Source organism: Cupressus sempervirens, chromosome 11 (genome assembly GCF_028749045.1).
Source record: "Cupressus sempervirens isolate cs-2001-9-10 chromosome 11, ASM2874904v1, whole genome shotgun sequence".
NCBI classification, from domain to species: Eukaryota; Viridiplantae; Streptophyta; class Pinopsida; order Cupressales; family Cupressaceae; genus Cupressus; species Cupressus sempervirens.
In genome coordinates, this window is record NC_143128.1 from 175,014,070 (window position 1) to 175,018,905 (window position 4,836).

The 4,836-nt window shown below is 41.2% G+C and overlaps 1 pseudogene; it reads left to right on the forward strand.

Moving 5' to 3' along the window:
- The first annotated feature begins 267 nt into the window (after positions 1–267).
- On the forward strand, positions 268–1,103 carry LOC149528768 (anthocyanidin-3-O-glucoside rhamnosyltransferase-like; annotated as a pseudogene).
- Positions 1,104–4,836: the final 3,733 nt, after the last annotated feature.

Sequence of the window (4,836 nt, forward strand, 5' to 3'; positions counted from 1 at the left end):
ATGACACCAAAATTTTCTTTTAAAGAAATTTTATATCATTCCAACATCTATCACAATAAAATCTCAGGACATAAAACATTTTCCTCACAAAATAAAGGACAAAGAAATACTTCACCATCAACACAACCTTCTAATCATGTTAAGACACTATATATTAGAAAACTCAACCCCTTGTAAAATCATTAACAACCATTCAAATACAAACAACTACTGACAGCCTAATAACTCTATAATGAATGTAGACAGGCAAATGGAGTTAAGAATAAGATGTACGGACTGGTATATTGTGAAGTTCATGGTCGTTGTTCATCTACTCAATAATCATGATCTGCCTCTTTCTAGTTTTAGTGGTTCACAATCATTCTTCATAGCTTTGGAAGAAATCTTTGCAACCCGATTTCAGTTGTGTGGAAGGAGAGATGCCGCAGCTTCATGTTTTGATGGTTCCTTGGCTTTCAAAGAGCCACATCAGACCCTTCTTGGTGCTCAACAACAAGTTGGGTGCTGACGGTCTCAAGAATTCCTTCCTCCCCACTCCCCTCAATATCAAATGGATTACACAGCAGCTACAATTTCTCCCAATTGCAGAAATCGATCCGCTTGAGCTTCCACTGCGCTCCATTGATGGACTGCCCGCAGGCGTGGAGTCAACTGCAGACATGAAGCGAGGAGGAACATTTGAGCTTCTCGTCAAAGCAATTGACCAGTAGGAGAAGCCATTCGAAGCCCTCTTGGCTCGGGTTTCACCAGATTATGTAATCCACGATATGACACAGTACTGGGCTTCTCCTATCGCCGCCAAACAGGGCATTCCCACCATGCTTTTCTCAATGACGTCCCCCGCTTGTTCAGGATTCCTTGTAGGCCACGAAGCAGCCTGCATGATATCACACAAGGCCATCACAGTCACAGATCTGACGTTGCCGCCACCCGGTTTCCCCTTGGCGCGCATCTGCCATTCGCCGTTCGTAGCCCGGACGAACGTTCATGCTTTCATAAAGAAGGAAGGGCAAACTAGCTGTATTGTAGCCTACAATTCTTGCAGAGAATTAGAAGCCAAATACTTGGAATGTGTCCGACCTAATGCCGCCACCGGCAGATGACCGTTGCTTGGCCTGGCTTAATGTTACTTATTGTTAGTTGGACAGTTGTTATTTCTGACTTGGAAATAGCAGTAGTATTTATGGGTAGCTTGGACAGCTGTTCTTCGTTATCTATAAATAGCAGTAGTATTTATGGGTGGTTTGGACAATTTTGTCCACTTGCCAAGAATTAGTAAATGGTTATTATTTACTAATTTTAGAGATTTTTTTTTGAACACCTTGCAACCAATTCTATTATTGGTTGTCGAGTTGTCTTAATCTCAGCCGTTGGTTTGATTTAATCTCGGTCATTGGTTTACCAATAGGAGTAGTATAAAAAGGGGTCATTGGGTCATTTGGATCAAGAAGTTTTGGAAAAACGTTTGCAGTGTTATCAAACAGTCTTGCAGTGTTAGCAAGGGTGCAGTGTTAGTGTGGAGATAGCAGTGGGGAATATCAGTGGGAGAAATTAGGAGGTTGTCGGAGTTCTGCCAGTGAGAGGCAAAGAATTTTGTATCTCTTGATTTGCTGAAGTTTAATATAATTCCTCATCTGTAGAACTGGTTTTCCCTTAGGGATTTTTCCAGGGACAATTTGTCCAAAAATATTGTGTTCATTGTGTTGCGCATTTCTTTCCATATTATAAGTGAAATTGCAGTTGTGTTATTCTTCAATATTAATTGGAAATTAGTTTTCAGCAGTTTAATAATCGTTTGTGATAGGAGATTAATAATCAGTGACTGCAATAGTTTGATTTTTCACATAGTATCAGAGCATTGTTAAGGGTAGAAGAGTTTTGCCCTTGGAAAAAAATTTTGATCTCTTTAGATTTATTATTGCTTTAAACCCTTGAGATGGCTTCAGCTGGTTTGAGAGATCAGGATAGATTGGATGGTGCCTCAAATTTTGCTGTCTGGAAGGCCAGAATTTCTTTATTGTTGGAAGAGAATGGTATCAAGGATTATGCTACCAGTGGTGTACCTGTACCAACGGATGCAACACAGCTTGCAGCATATAAGAAGGACGATGCCAAAGCGAGGAGGATTATCCTTGATGGTGTCAAGGATCATATTGTTCCACATATCTCGAAGCTAGATACAACGAAGAAGATGTGGGACACCATTCTAAATTTGTACCAGAATGCTACTACCAACAAAAAGTTGATTATCAGAGAGAAGCTAAACAATACTCAGATGAATCAGGGAGAAGACGTCACAAGTTACCTCACCAAGCTCAGACTTGTCAAGGATGAGTTAGCAGCTGTTGGAGATAGCCCTAGTGATGATGAGCTAGTGAGAATAGCCCTAAATGGATTTACTAAACAATGGAGTGTCTTTGTTCAAGTTGTCAGTGGACGAGATACTTTACCGAGTTGAAATCGACTATGGACTGATTTCACTCAGGAGGAGTTTAGACTATGTCTTGTCAATGGGGCCAACAAGAGTAAGAAAAATGAGGTGGAACAAGAGAACGTTGCCCTAGCGGATAAAGGGAAAGCAAAGAAAGGATCTAGAAAAGGATCAAATTCACAAAGTGAAAAGAAGAAGAAGGACCTTTCTAAGGTCAAATGCTTTGGATGTCACGAGTTTGGCCACTATGTCAGTGATTACCCAGAGAGAAAGAAGCGTAAGAAGCAGGTGGCAGCTTCAGCAAGTGCAGAAGAACTCTCCAGTAGAATGGAAGATGAGTTTGCACTCATAGCTTGTATGGTTAGCTCAACCTCACAGTGTGTTTGGTATATAGATAGTGGGGCGTCATTTCATATGACAGGAGTTAGAGAGTACTTCTCCAGTTATAAGGAGGAGGACACCAACATCCAGATTTCTATGAAAAACTTGTCCAAACTCAACCCTGTTGGGAAAGGGACTGTTCAGTTTCAGAGGGAGAATGAAAAGATAATTCCACTTCATAATGTGTTATATGTGCCAGGCTTAGATATGAATTTGATTTATGTATCTGTTCTTCAGGATAGGGGGTATAATGTACTCTTTAGAGGGACAAATGTGTTGATTAAGCACAAGGATTGGAAATCACCCATAACTATTGGAGTTAGGAGTGGTCGCCTTTATAGATTGCAGTTTGATACTCCTAAGGCACTTATGAGCAACAATAATCCTAGAGATCTTGGAGAGCTATGGCATAGGAGGATGGGCCATATTCATCATGGAGCACTTATATTGCTTTGTGAGACCATGATAGATGTTCCAGAGGTGAGCACAGAGCATGACGATGTATGTAAGGGATGTGTGTTGGGGAAGTTTGTGAAAGCATCTTTTCCAAGGAGTGACACCAGATCTAAGGGTGTTCTTGATCTAGTACATTCAGATGTTTGTGGACCAATGTCGACGAAATCTCTCAGAGGATATGAGTACTATGTTACTTTTATTGATGATTTCTCTAGAAAGCCCTGGATATACTTCTTGAAGACTAAGGATGAGGTTTTCAGTCGATTCCAAGAGTTCAAGGCTTTTGTGGAGAACTCGACAGGAAAGAAGATAAAGGTTCTTCGGTCAGACAATGGAGGCGAGTACAAAGGAAATGTCTTCCATGAGTTCTGCACCAGAGAAGGAATCAAGAGAGAATGGACTATTCCTTACAATCCACAGTAGAATGGAGTTAATGAGAGGAAGAACCATTCTATATCAGAGGCAGCAAGAGCTATGCTACATGACCAGGACATGCCCCATTACTTATGAGCAGAGGCATGTAATACATCAGTCTACATTCATAACAGAGTTTCACACAAGTTGCTAGGGAAGATGACACCAAAGGAGGCTTTCATAGGGAAGAAGCTAGATGTTAGTCACTTCAGGATATTCAAGAGTTTGGCATATTGTCATATTCCTGGAGATACACGTACAAAGTTAGATCAGACTGCAGAGAGAGGGTACTTTGTTGGGTAGAGTGAGACCTCAAAGGCATACAAGATTTTCATTCCAGGGACTAAAAGAATTATTGTTAGACTGGATGTCAAGTTCATGGAGGACAAAGCATTCAAGAGATCCAGATATTTGCCAACAGATGATTAGAGTGAGCAGCCAACAGAAGCTCCAAGACCAAGTCAAGGGCAGCAAAACTCACGTACAGTTACCAGTTTGAGTGTAGACTCAGTTAGTAAAGATTCATAGAGTATGGAGCAATAGGTGCAACAGGAAATGCATCTAGAAGACTTAGAGGTTGACATTTCATCCTATACAGTTGGCAGCAGGAACCATCTGGTTCCAGATACACAAAGGGATACTCAAAAGTTTGTGGGAGCTCCTAGGAAGAGTACTAGGCAGCGAAGACAACCAACCAAGTTCAATGACTATGTGGCATTAGTTAGTCAGTTGGTAGATAGTGAGCCTTCTAGCTATCAAGAAGTTGCAGAACATTAGGTATGGCGAGATGCTATGATTGAAGAATATTCTTCAATAATGTAGAATGATGTGTGGGAGGTAGCACCTAGACCAACAGATACGGTTGTAGTTGGATCACGCTGGATCTATAAGATAAAGCATGGTGCAGATGGTAGCATCGAGAAATACAAGGCTAGGTTCGTGGCAAAGGGGTTCTCTCAGAAGGAGGGAATAGACTATGAGGAGACATTTGCTCCAGTTGCCAGGTATACTTCTATACAAGCTATAATCTCACTTGCAGCACAGATGGGATGGCAAATCCACCAAATGGATGTCAAGATAGCATTCCTCAATGGTGAGTTGAAGGACGAGGTATACATAGAAAAACCAGAAGGCTTTGTAGCACACAGCAAAGA